The 14,689-nt window shown below is 42.7% G+C and overlaps 1 protein-coding gene across 3 annotated transcripts in view; it reads right to left on the bottom strand.

The window, feature by feature from the left end:
• abcc4 (ATP-binding cassette, sub-family C (CFTR/MRP), member 4) overlaps window positions 1-14,689 on the bottom strand; it is a 492,919-nt gene that overhangs the window by 4,408 nt on the left and 473,822 nt on the right. Inside the window, exon 31 of one of the 3 annotated variants that reach the window (XR_007247792.2) lies at window positions 2,764-2,843. The exons of the other annotated variants lie outside the window; for them this stretch is intronic. The gene's annotated coding sequence lies outside the window, so the exon portion shown is untranslated. The remainder of the gene's footprint in view (window positions 1-2,763; window positions 2,844-14,689) is intronic. 3 annotated transcript variants of the gene reach the window in all.

Here is a 14,689-nt window from a genome sequence, read left to right as displayed (position 1 = left end):
AGGTACCCACCACCCTCTGTAAAAAACTTGCCTCGTACGTCACCTTTAAACCTTGCCCCTCACACCTTAAACCTATGGTCCTAGTATCTGACTCTTCCACCCTGGGGAAAAAGCTTCTGACTGTTCATTCTGTCCATGCCCTTCATAATCTTGAAGACCATGATCAGGTCACTTCTCAACCTCCATCATTCCAGTGAGAACAACACAAGTTTCTCCAACTTCTCCTCACAGCTAATGCTCTCCATACCAGGCAACACCCTGGCAAATCTTTTCTGTACCCTCTCCAAAGCAACCACATGATCATAGACCATAGAATTCCTACAGTGTGGAAAGTGGCCCTTCGGCCCAACAGGGCCACACTGACACTTGCAGCATCCCACCCAGAGCCATCTCCCTATAACCCACCTTATCTACACATCACTGAACCCTACGGGCAATTTAGCATGGGCAATCCACCTAGCCTGCACATCTTTGGATTGTGGGAGGAAATCGGAGCACCTGGAGGAAACCCACACAGACATGGGGAGAATGTGCAAACTCCACACAGACAAGTCAGTCAAGGGTAGAATTGAACCCGGGTCTTGGCGCTGTGAAGCAGCAGTGCTAATCACCGAGCTGCTATTCTGCCCTATCTTCTGGTAGTGTGGCAACCAAAATTGAACATAATATTCCAAATGTGACCTAAGATTCTATAAAACTGCAACATTACCTGCCAATTTTTAAACTCAATGCCCTAAGTGATGAAGGCATGCATGCCATATGCCTTGTTGACTATCTTCTCCACCTGCGTTGCTACTTTCAGTGGCATGGCTATCTGTACACCCAGATCCCTCTGCCTGTCAGTACACTTAAGGGTTCTGCCATTTACTGTATATTTTACATTTGGATTAGACCTTCCAAAATGCATTACCTCACATTTTTCCAGATTAAACTCCATCTACCATCTCTCTGCCCAAGTCACCAACTGATCTATATCTTGCTGGATCCACTGACAATCCTCAATGCTGTCTGCAATTCCACCAACCTTTGTGTCATCCACAAATTTACTAATCAAACCAGTTACATTATCTTCCAAATCATTTATATATATTACAAATAGCAAAGGTCTCAACACTGATCCCTGACGAATGACACTACTCACAGCCCTGCATTCAGAAATGCACCCACCCATTGCTACCCTGCATCTTCTATGATTAAGCCAGTATTTTATCCATCTTGCTAGCTCATCTCTGACCTTGTACGATTTTTACCTTCTGTATCAGTCTGCCATGAGGGACCCTGTGAAAGGCCTTACTGAAGTCCATGTAGATAACATCCACTGCCTTATCCTCATCAATTATCTTTGTCACTTTCTCAAAAAATTCAGTCAAGTGATTGAGACACGACCTCCCCTTCACAAAATCATGTTGCCTCTCACTAGTACATTCATTCATTTCCAAGTGGAAGTAAATTCTGTCTCAAAGAATCCTCTCCAATACTTTTCTCAACACTGACGTCAGGCTCACTGGAGTGTAATTAGCTGGTTTATCCCTGCCACGCTTCTTTATCAAAGGAACAACATTGGTCATTCTCCAATCCTCTGGGATCTGCCCTGTGGCCACTGAGGATACCAAGGTTTCTCTCAAAGCCCCAGCAATTTCCTCCCTTGCCTCTTTCAGTATTCTGGGGCATATCTGATCAGGTCCTGGGGACTTGTCTTCATTAATGTATTTTAAGACCACCAATACCTCCTCACTATTGATCTCAACATGAACCAAACTATATGCACACCCTTCCCCAGACTCATCATCCACCAAGTCCTTCTCTATGGTGAATACTGATGCAAAGTACTCATTTAATACCTTGCCCATTTCCTCTGACACCGTACATAAATTCCCTACTCTGTTCTTGCATGGACCAAGGCTCTCCCTGGCTACCTTCTTGTTCTCTATATATGTATAAAAAGCCTTGGGATTTTCCTTAATCCTGTTGGCCAATGACTTTTCATGACCCCCTTTTAGCACTTCTGACTCCTTGCTTAAGTTTCTTTTGAATTTCATTGCTTTTTGTGTTCCCAACCTCCTAGCCTTAACAAATACTTCCTTCTTTTTCCCCGAAAGAAGCGTGGTTTGAAGATTGGACTTCATGAAACTGGGAACCTTTGGCACCTGCATTTCCTTCAAATACTATAATTCCGGTCTCCCTGCTATAGGAAGAATGCTGTGAAATTGGAGAGGATTCAGAAAAGATATACAATGATGTTGCCAGTGTTGGAGGGTTTGAGCTATATCGAGTGGCTGATTAGACTGGCGCTATTTTCCCTGAAGCGTCGAGGTACATAGATAGAGTATGTGGACAAGGTCTTTTCCCTGGGATGGGGGAGTTCAAAACTAGAGGGTATAGCTTTAAGGTGTGGGGGAAAGATTTAAAAAGGGAACTAAGGGGCAACTTTTTCACACAGAGGGTGGTGCATACATGGAATGAGCTGCCAGAAATTGTTGAGGCTGCTACAATTACAACATTTAAAAGGCATCTAGACGGGTATATGAATAGAAAAGGTTTAGAAGGATATAAGCCAAATGCTGGCAAATAGGATTAGATTTCTTCCGGGTATTTGGTCGGCCTGGATGAGTTGGAAGGGTCTGTTTCTGTCCTGTAAATCTCTGTGATGTTATATTTCCGTTAGTAAAATCAGACATGGCGAATTCATCCTCAACAGTCTTTTAGTTATTTATTTTTGTTTTCTTTAAACAGTATAGCACAGGAACAGGATCTTTGACCTACCATGTCCATGCTATGATGCCATTCAAAAGCATTTTTGTGCAAAAAGCTGGAAATACTGCAATATTTCATGATAAATTAACCTAGAAGGAATTAAAAAAAACAAAAAAGCAACAAATAAAAGAACAAAAATTCATATTTTGACGCAGCAATGGATAGGCATGCTCGTACATTATGCATCTATTGTACAAAAAGACACAATACAAATCAGCTTTCAAAATAGAACATAGAACATAGAACATTACAGCACAGTACAGGCCCTTCAGCCGTCGATGTTGTGCCGACCTGTCATACTGATCTCAAGCCCATCTAACCTACACTATTCCATGTACGTCCATATGCTTGTCCAATGACGACTAAAATGTACCTAAAGTTGGCGAATCTACTACCATTGCAGGCAAAGCGTTCCATTCGCTTACTACACTCTGAGTAAAGAAACTACCTCTGACGTCTGTCCTATATCTTTCACCCCTCAATTTAAAGCTGTGCCCCCTCATGCTCGCCGTCACCATCCTAGGAAAAAGGCTCTCCCTATCCACCCTATCTAACCCTGTGATTATTTTATATGTTTCAATTAAGTCACCTTTCAACCTTCTTCTCTCTAATGAAAACAAGCCTCAAGTCCCTCAGCCTTTCCTCGTAAGACCTTCCCTCCATACCAGGCAACATCCTAGTAAATCTACTCTGCACCCTTTCTAAAGCTTCCAAATCCTTCTTATAATGCGGTGACCGGAACTGTACACAATACTCCAAGTGCGGCCGCACCAGAGTTTTGTACAGCTTCACCTCTTGGTTCCGGAACTCGATCCCTCTATTAATAAAAGCTAAAACACTGTATGCCTTCTTAACAGCCCTGTCAACCTGGTGGCAACTTTCAAGGATCTGTGTACATGGACACCGAGATCTCTCTGCTCATCTACACTGCTAAGAATCTTACCATTAGCCCTGTACTTTGCCTTCTGGTTACTCCTACCAAAGTGCATCATCTCACACTTGTCTGCATTAAACTCCATTTGCCACCTCTCAGCCCAGCTCTGCAGCTTATCTATGTCTCTCTGTAAACTACAACATCCTTCGGCACTATTCACAACTCCACCGACCTTAGTGTCATCTGCAAATTTACTAACCCATCCTTCTACGCCCTCATCCAGGTCATTTATAAAAATGATAAACAGCAGTGGATCCAACACCGACCCTTGCGGTACACCACTAGTAACTGGTCTCCAGGATGAAAACTGGATGAAACTGGATGAAAACAATCAAAAAACCCACCTTTACATTCAATAAACAAGGGTAAAGAACTTAAATTTATTGGATTCATACCAATAACTCTTGCTAAGATTTGAATCTGCTATGCATATCTTCTTGGGTTCAACAATACTAGTTAGTTGCACCTGTAGGTAATGTGTAAATTTTACTTTTTAGGGATTAACTAGCACTGCTCTGTATGTTAGCATCACCTCATGACACAACAATAGTACCCTCTTGTGATCTAAGCCAGATTTTTCTGACTTCAGCAAGAGTATTTCTACAGTCTGACTGAAGGTTAATCAAGGTATGATAAGTCCTTATTTTACTATCGGTATAAATACACAGCTTGCCAGTTCTGACTCGACTGACGAAATTTGTTCATAACTTGTATTCAGGTGATGAAACAAAGTAACACACAGACCCCACCTCATTTCTTTGCTATGCAAATCGAGATTAAATGATTATAGCATTCTTTCAGCATCTTCTTGTAGCATTTAATCTGGTAGCCTGGTTGCCCCTCAGTATTCTGTCTCAAGACCTGCATCAGCATCTCACTAACCACAAAGATAAAGAAATAGCCCATTCAGAACTTTGGGCCAATGACTCACCAGTTGATTGGCCATTAAGTATTCATTGATTACTGAGACAAACTAACACCTTTCAGTTGCGATTCATGTTGAAGTTGTACAGGATGTTGGTGAGGCCTCTTCTGGAATATCTCGTGCAGTTCTTGTCAACCTGCTATAGGACATTGCTGGGAATGGAGGGTTTGAGTTATAAAAACATTGGCTGGATAGGTTGGGACTTTTTTCACTGGAGCATAGGAAGTTGAAATGTGACCTTGTAGAGGTTTATAATATCATGGGGAACATAGTTTAGATAGGTTTGGGGAGTTCATAAATAGGGGCCATACTTTTAAGGTGACAGGAGATAATTTTGAAAAGGACATGGGGGCAACTTCTTTTTAAACAGAGTGGTTTGTGTGTGGAATGAATGCCAGAGGAAGAGGTAGATGCAGGTACAGCTACAACATTTAAAAGATGTTTGGTTAAGTACATGAATAGGTATGATTTTCAGGAATATGGGCCAAATGCAGGCAAGTGGGAGTAGTTTGGTTTGGAACATGATCGGAGTCAACTAGTTGGACTGCAGGGTTTGTTTCCATGTTAAATGACTCTGTGACTCTATTTACAGTTCATGAAGAAATATCATGAAAGCTGGCTCCATCTACTTTTTACTTTGTATGAATACATAAAGCTTAACACAAAATATTTAAAGTAACATTTCCCCATTTAAATGTAGAAAAATAGAGGGTGGCAGAGCAAATTCACCGAGGAGAATTTGGGAGAAGTTAGCTCAGTCACCACAACTGAACAGCAGATCACAGTAGAACCTGCTGCCAAGGAACAGTAAGCCCCAAATATTAAATTAATGTCTTGTTTTCATCCATCCCGCCTCCTCTAACCAAACAAAAGAGAGATTGAGAGATGCTGTTAGGAAGTTTGTTGTAGTCTAGAAGATATTTGGTCTGTTTGTAAAGATTGTAATTTGAGAAACCAGTTAATTAGAAATTATCAACAAAATAATTTGAGACAGACTGCTGTGTGGTGAAATGCTGCCTGTTGGTATAAGTGCGGGTTTGGGTGAACGTCAGGGTTCATTGAAACAGGTACAAAAGGTAATGTTATCTTTTTTACTGTGAAGGGGCAGAGATGGCAGTTAGGTCAGTGCTGTGCTCCTCCTGCCAGATGTGGGAAATCAGGGAGCAATCTAATGTTCCTGATGACTATGTCTGTAGGAAGTGTGACAGGCTGCAGCTCCTCTTAGATGGCAATCAGTTGGAGCGGAAATTGGATACATTCAGGAGCATACGCGGCCAGGGAGCGTGGAAGACACCAGTTATGGGGAGGTGATCACACCACTGATTCAGTCAGGCAGATGGGTGGCCGCCAGGACAGGCAGGCAGGCAAGTGCAGAAGTCTCCCGTGGCTATTACCCTCTCTAACAGGTATACTGTTTTGGATATTGTTGGACGGGATAGCTTTTCTGGGGAGTATGACAGTAGCAGCCAGGACTGTGGCACCACAACCAGCTCTGTTGTACAGCGGGGCAGGCAAAGTCCAAGCCAGCAATAGTGGTAGCAGACTTGTCAATTAGGGGCACAAACAGGCGATTCTGATTGTGGGTTGCTCTCTGGTGTCAAGATCAAGGATGTCTCTGAATGGTTGTATGAAATTCTTAAGGGGGAGGGTGACTAGCTAGAGGTTGTTGTGCACATTGCTACCCACAACATGAATAGAAAGAGGAATAAGGTCCTTCGGAATGAGTACAGGGAGTCAGGAAAAAGGCTGAAAAGCAGGACATCAATGCTAGTAATCTCTGGAGTATTACCAATGCCACGTGCCATCATAGTACAGGCCCTTTGGTGTTCTGTGAAACCAATGTGAAGCCCAACTAACCTACACTATTCCACTATCACCCATGTGTTTATCCAATGACCATTTAAATGCCCTTAACGTTGGCGAATCTACTATTGTTGCAGGCAGGGCATTCCATGCCCTTACTACTCTTTGAGTAAAGAACCTACCTCTGACATCTGTCCTATATCTATCACCCCTCAATTTAAAGCTATGTCCCCTCGTGCGAGCCATCGCCATCCGAGGAAAAAGGCTCTCACTGTCCACCCTGTCTAATCCTCTGATCATCTTGTATGTCGCTATTAAATTGTCTTTTAGCCTTCTTCTCTCTAATGAAAACAGCCCCAAATCCCTCAGACTTTCCTCATAAGACCTTCCCTCCATACCAGGCAACATCCTGGTAAATCTCCTCTGCACACTTTCCAATGCTTCCACATCTTTCCCGTAATTAGATTAGATTAGATTCCCTACAGCGTGGAAACAGGCCCTTTGGCCCAACAAGTCACATTGCCCCTTGAAGCATCCCACCCAGACCCATTCCCCTATAACCCACACACCCCTGAATACAATGGGCAAATTAGCATGGCCGATCCACCTAGCCTGCACATCTTTGGACTGTGGGAGGAAACCGGAGCACCCGGAGGAAACCCACGCGGACACGGGGAGAATGTGCAAACTCCACACAGACAGTTACCCGAGGCTGGAATCGAACCTGGGTCCCTGGCGTTGTGAGGCTGCAGTGCTAACCACTGAGCCACCGTGCCGCCCGACATACGGCGACCAGAACTATATGCAATACTCCAAGTGTGGCCGCACCAGAGTTTTGTACAGCTGCAACATGACCTCATGACTCTGAAACTCAATCCCTCTACCAATAAAACCGAATGCACCGTACCCTTCTTAACAACCCTATCAACCTGGGTGGCAACTTTCAGGGATCTAGCACGTGGACACCGAGATCTCTCTACTCATCCACACTACCAAGAATCTTACCATTAGCCCAGTACTCTGTATTCCTGTTACTCCTTCCAAAGTGAATCACCTTCCACTTTTCTGCATTAAACTCCATTTGCCACCTCTCAGCCCATCTCTGCAACTTATCTATGTCCGTCTGTAACCTGCAACATCATTCCGCACTTTCCACAACTCCACCGACTTTAGCATCATCCGCAAATTTATGAAACCATCCTTCTACGCCATCATCCAGGTCATTTATAAAAATGACAAACAGTAGTATCCCCAAAACAGATCCTTGCGGTACACCACTAGTAACTGAACTCCGGGATGAACATTTCCCATCAACCACCACCCTCTGTCTTCTTACAGCTAGCCAATTCCTGATCCAAACCGCTAAATCACCCTCAATCCCATGCCTCTGTATTTTCTGCAATAGCCTACCATGGGGATACTCAAAACAGGGTTTGCTAGTGCTACTCAGGGGGGTTTAATTTAGAGTGGTAAAGGGCTGGGAACTAGAGCAGCAGCCAGCAAGTGGAGGGATTGAGGGGAAGGTAGATGTTAAGACCAGTAAGCCTGAAAGGAAGGATAGGCAGAGACAGGTTAATGAACAGATCGGTGGATAAGTGGATAGTGTAGAAGGTTGTCAAAGGATACAACAGGACATAGATCAGTTGCAGATACGGCACAGAAATGGTAGGTGGAATTGAATTTGGGTAAGTGTGAGGTGCTGCACTTTGGGAGATCAAATAGAGTCATAGAGACACACAGCACAGAAATAGACCCTTCAGTCAAAACCAGACATGCCAAACATAATCCCTAATTGGTAGTAGATTCGCCAACTTTAAGTACATTTAAGTCATCATTGGACAAGCATATGGACGATCATGGAATAGTGTAGGTTAGATGGGCTTGAGATCAGTATGACAGGTCAGTACAACGTCGAGGGCCAGAGCCTGTACTGTGCTGTAATGTTCTATGTTCTAACTAACTAGTCTCACCTGCCTGTTCCTGACCCATACCTCTCTAAACCTTTCCTGTTCATGTACTTTTACATGACAGCAGCCTGTCTCAAATGTCTTTTAAACATTGTCATTGTACCCACACCTACCACTTCCTCAGAATGTTCATTCTATACAAGAATATGTATAGATGTAAAAAAATTGTCCCTGATGTCTTTTTCTCCTCTCACCTTAAAAATACTTTTTAAATCTCCCATCCTAGGGAAAAGAAAATTACCCTTAGCTGTATCTATACCTTTCATTATTTTATAAACTTCTACATGGTTGCCTCTCAATCTCCTACGCTTCACTGAAAACAGTCCCAGCCTGTCCAGCCTTTCTTTAGAACTCAAACCCTTCCAAACCCAGCCATAGCCTGGTAAATCTCTTCTGAACTCTCTCCAGCTCAGTAACATCCTTCCTGTTACTGGGTGACCAGAACTGGACAAGTATTCCAGAAGAGGCCTCACCAATGCCCTGTATAACCTCAACATGACTTCCCAACTCCTATACTCAAAGGCCTGAGCAATGAAGGCAAGCACACCAAACGTCTTTTTAGCTACCCTGTTTATATGTGACACAAACATCAAAGAAAAGTACACAGTTTAATAGCAGGACCCCGAACAGTATTGATGTACAGAGGGATCTTGGGGCCAAGTTCCATAGCTTCTGGAAAGTGGCTATGCAGAAGATAGGGTGGTAAAGAAGGCATTTAGTATGCTTGCCTTTATTGGTCAGGGAATTGAGTACAAGAATCAGGATGTCATATTGCAGCTTTATAAGACATTGGTTAAGTCACACTTGGAGTATTGCGTTCAATTCTGGTTAGCACATTACAGGAAGGATATGGAGGCTTTGGAGAGGGTGCAGGAGAGGTTTCCCAGAATGCTACTGGGTTAGAGGTATGAGTTGCAAGGATAAACATGAAAAACAAGGGTTTTTTCCATCTGGAGTGGCAGATGCTGAGGGGAGGCTTGCTAGAAGTCTATAAAACTATGAGGTACATAGATAGGGTTGATGGTTAGAATCTTTTTCCCAAAGTTGAAATGCCTATTATTAAAGGGGCATGCTTTTTCAAAGGAGATGTGTGGGCAGGTTTTTCTTTTACACAGAAAGTGGTAGGAGTCTGGAATGCACTGCCAGGGGTGGTGGAGGAGGCAGGTACAAGAAGGATTTTAAGTGACTTTTAGACAAGCCCATGAATATGCAAGGAATAGAGGGATATGGACAAACAGCAGGCAGACGGGATTAGCATCATTTGGCTTTATTTTTAACAAAGAACAAAGAAAATTACAGCACAGGAACAGGCCCTTCGGCCCTCCAAGCCTGCGCCAATCGAGATCCTCTGTCTAACCTGTCATCTATTTTCTAAGGGCCTGTGTCCATTTGCTCCCTGCCCATCCATGCACCTGTCCAAATATACCTTAAAAGATGCTAACGTGTTTGCGTCTACCACCTCCGCTGGCAACGCGTTCCAGGCACCCACCACCATCTGTGTAAAGAACTTTCCACGCATATCTCCCTTAAACTTTCCTCCTCTTACTTTGAACTCATGACCCTTAGTAATTCAGTCCCCCACTCTGGGAAAAAGCTTCTTGCTATCCACCCTGTCTATACCCCTCATGATTTTGCAGACCTCAATCAGGTCCCCCCTCAATCTCCATCTTTCTAATGAAAATAATCCTCATCTACTCAATCTCTCTTCATAGTCAGCACCCTCCATACCAGGCAACATCCTGGTGAACCTCCTCTGCACCCTCTCCAAAGCGTTCACATCCTTTTGGTAATGTGGCGACCAGAAATGTATACAGTACTCTAAATGTGGCCGAACCAAAGTCTTGTACAACTGCAACATGGCCTGCCAACTCTGTACTCAATACCCTGTCCGATGAAGGAAAGCATGCCGTATGCCTTCTTGACCACCCTATTGACCTGCGTTGCCACCTTCAGAGAACGATGGGCCTGAACACCCAGATCTCTCTGTTCATCAATTTTCCCTAGGACTTTTCCATTTACTGTATAGTTTACCCTTGAATTTGATCTTCCAAAATGCATCACCTCGCATTTGCCCAGATTAACTCCATCTGTCATTTATCTGCCCAACTCTCCAGTCTATCTATATTCTGCTGTAATCTCTGACCGTCCCCTTCACTATCTGCTACTTCACTAATCTTAGTGTCATCTGCAAACTTGCTGATCAGACCATTTACACCTTCCTCCAAATCATTTACATTTATCACAAACAACAGTGGTCCCAGCACAGATCCCTGTGGAACACCGCGAGTCACAGGTTTCCAATTTGAGAAACTCCCTTCTACTACTACTCTGTCTCCTGTTGCCTAACCAGTTTTTTTATCCATCTAGCTAGCACACCCTGGACCCTATGTGGCTTCACTTTCTCCAGCAGCCTGCCATGGGGAACCTTTTCAAATGCCTCACTGAAGTCCATGTATATGACATCTACAGCCTTTCCCTCATCAATCAACTTTGTCACGTCCTCAAAGAATTCTATTAAGTTGGTAAGACATGACCTTACCTGCACAAAACCATGTTGCCTATCACTGATAAGCCCATTTTCTTCAAAATGGGAATAGATCATTTCCCTCAGTATCTTCTCAACCACTGACATCAGGCTCACCGGTCAATAATTACCTGGAATATCCATGCTAACCGTCTTAAACAAGGGGACAATATTAGCAAGTCTCCAGTCCTCCAGGACCTCACCCTTGTCTAAGGATGCTGCAAAGATATCTGTTAAGGCCCCAGCTATTTCCTCTCTCGCTTCCCTCGATAACCTGGGATATATCCCATCCGGACCAGGGGACTTGTCCACCTTAATGTCTTTTAGGATAGCCAATACTTCCTCCTTCCTTATGTCAACTTGACCTAGAGTGAGAAAACATCTATCCCTAACCTCTCTGATGAAGGGTCTAGGCTCGAAACGTCAGCTTTTGTGTTCCTGAGATGCTGCTTAGCCTGCTGTGTTCATCCAGCTTCACACTTTATAATCATGGATTCTCCAGAATCTGCAGTTCCCATTATCCCTGACCTCAATATCTGTCATGTCCCTCTCCTTGGTGAATACCGAAGCAAAGTATTCGTTAAGAATGTCATCCATTTTCTCTGACTCAGCGCATAACTTTCCTTCTTTGTTCTTCAGTGGGCCAATCTTTTCTGTCGTTACCCTCTTGCTCTTTATATATGAATAAAAGGCTTTGGAATTTTCCTTAACCATGTTTGCCAGCAATATCTTTGAGGATGTGACTAGAAAAGTTGATGAGGGTCGAGCTGTGGATGTGGTGTATATGGACTTCAGTAAGGCATTTGATAAAGTTCCCCATGGTAGGCTCATTCAGAAGGTCAGGAGGAATGGGATACAGGGGGACTTAGCTGTCTGGATACAGAATTGGCTGGCCAACAGAAGACAGCGAGTGGTAGTAGAAGGAAGATATTCTGCCTGGAAGTCAGTGGTGAGTGGTGTTCCACAGGGCTCTGTCCTTGGGCCTCTACTGTTTGTAATTTTTATTAATGACTTGGATGAGGGAATTGAAGGATGGGTCAGCAAGTTTGCAGACGACACGAAGGTTGGAGGTGTCGTTGACAGTATAGAGGGCTGTTGTAGGCTGCAGCGGGACATTGACAGGATGCAGAGATGGGCTGAGAGGTGGCAGATGGAGTTCAACCTGGATAAATGCGAGGTGATGCATTTTGGAAGGTCGAATTTGAAAGCTGAGTACAGGATTAAGGATAGGATTCTTGGCAGTGTGGAGGAACAGAGGGATCTTGGTGTGCAGATACATAGATCCCTTAAAATGGCCACCCAAGTGGACAGGGTTGTTAAGAAAGCGTATGGTGTTTTGGCTTTCATTAACAGGGGGATTGAGTTTAAGAGTCGTGAGATCTTGTTGCAGCTCTATAAAACTTTGGTTCGACCGCACTTGGAATAGTGCGTCCAGTTCTGGTCGCCCTATTATAGGAAAGATGTGGATGCTTTGGAGAGGGTTCAGAGGAGGTTTACCAGGATACTGCCTCGACTGGAGGGCTTATCTTATGAAGAGAGGGTGACTGAGCTCGGACTTTTTTCATTGGAGAAAAGGAGGAAGAGAGGGGACCTAATTGAGGTATACAAGATAATGAGAGGCATAGATAGAGTTGATAGCCAGAGACTATTTCCCAGGGCAGAAATGGCTAACACGAGGGGTCATAGTTTTAAGCTGGTTGGAGGAAAGTATAGAGGGGATGTCAGAGGCGGGTTCTTTACACAGAGAGTTGAGAGAGCATGGAATGCGTTGCCAGCAGCAGTTGTGGAAGCAAGGTCATTGGGGTCATAAAGAGAGAGCTGGACATGCATACGGTCACAGAAATTTGAGGGTGCATACATGAGGATCAATGGTTGACACAACATCGTGGGCTGAAGGGCCTGTTCTGTGCTGTACTGTTCTATGTTCTATGTTCTATCTCATATCCTCTCTTAGCCCTCTTAATCCCTCGTTTCAGATTTGCTGTACATACCCCATATTCTTCCAAAGCTTCGCCTAGACCTCATGTCTTCCTTTTCCTTCCTTTTTCCTCTTGGCTAGTCTCACAATTTCACCTGTCATCCATGGTTCCCTAATCTTGCCTTTTCTATTCCTCATTTTCACAGGAACATATCTCTCCTGCATGCTAATCAACCTCTCTTTAAAAACCTCCCACATATCAAACGTGGATTTACCTTCAAACAGTTTCTCCCAATCTACATTCCCCAGATCTTGCCGAATCTTGACATAGTTGGCCTTCCCCCAGTTTAGAACTCTTCCTTTAGGACCACTCCCATCCTTGTCCATGAGTATTGTAAAACTTAACGGAATTGTGGTTGCTATTTTGGCACAACTTTATGTACCCAAGGACCTGCTCCTGTGCTGTGCTGTTCTGGGTTCTCTATATTCTAAAAATGACTGAAACACACCAAGATGTGACACTGCCACACATTAGGTCAGGAGTCTGATAGGATAAATCTTGTAAATTCTTTTCTCCTAGAACGTATTTTCACTAACTATAAAATATGGCGTCCTTGTCTTATTCATCAGGTTTTGAAATAAAAAAGTAACCCTCAAATGCAAGAGTTCAAATGTTTACCTGAACTACTTAGAATAGGAAAGTAATGCACTACAGAATTTAAAGTTTGTATCTTCACATTTTTTTGTGACACAGTAATTGTAATAATCATTGATCATACATGCTGATACATTTTAATGTTTTATCAACATCAAAGGAACAAGAAAAGGTTTGCTATGATAAGCAAAATCATTTCATGCATTTGAAATTGAAAGATAAATGAAAAAAAAACTGGGTAACAAAAGGTAAGTAAATCTAGTTCGTGCACAAGGATTTCTCATTTTCTAACATGAAATGAACAAAATAGGTTTAGACAGTTACATCAGATTAGAAGCATAACATTGTCAGAGGAATGACTGACAAGCATAGATACTTGACTATTATTTGCATTAAATCTCCACATTGAATTTGTAGCGTAAAGCAGTTATTTGAGTTAGTAAATCAGAGCTATGGACAGAACCACTACAATGAAAAAAAAGCAGTCTGACAATGACTGAGCCAAGCAACATCTTGAAATTTAAAAAAAAATTGATACCAAAGTAATAAGGTAGTCATATTCTGAGCCGTTGAATTGTTACTGTCTATCAAATTCTACTTGTGCTGAGGCAGATGCAAGTCTTCTGATAAATGTTAAAAACTGAATAAAAAGGAAATGAAATGCTATCAATTTTTACTGTCCTATAATGGCCAGATTCCAGCTATTTCTCACATGTTCTTGATATCACCTTTCTTTGACAAGTAAACGCAATAATAATGAATCTTAGTCAAAGCTACTTCAGCTTTATCTAAAATATATTCAAGAGAAAAATACATTAATAAAAGATGCATTTACGCAAACAAAACTGAAATCTTTTTTGCTGAGAGTTTAGGGAGAAGCCAGTATGCTAAAATCCACAATTAATCTAATCTTTGCTAGCACTGGCCATTTTAAAATACACGTTTTGAAATGAATGATTGATAACTTTCAAGCTTTAAATAAGAGTTCTTAAAAAACTTTGCAGTTTACAAACCAATCTTTAGAACATTTAAACAACTATAGTTATTTAAAGAATAAATTGGAGGTTAACTTTCTCATGTTGAAAATCAGGGTCCTGTTCATAAGACAGGGAATTTGCAAATAGCCAAAAACGTTGAAATCTCCTTTCCACCCCCCCATGCTGCCTAGTCTTTACCAGTTTAGTTGATACTTTTGGACCACTCATCAGA

Source organism: Stegostoma tigrinum, chromosome 6 (assembly GCF_030684315.1).
Source record: "Stegostoma tigrinum isolate sSteTig4 chromosome 6, sSteTig4.hap1, whole genome shotgun sequence".
Taxonomy (NCBI): Eukaryota; Metazoa; Chordata; class Chondrichthyes; order Orectolobiformes; family Stegostomatidae; genus Stegostoma; species Stegostoma tigrinum.
Note: the sequence above shows the minus strand (reverse complement) of the source record. Positions and strands in the feature narration are given on the sequence as shown.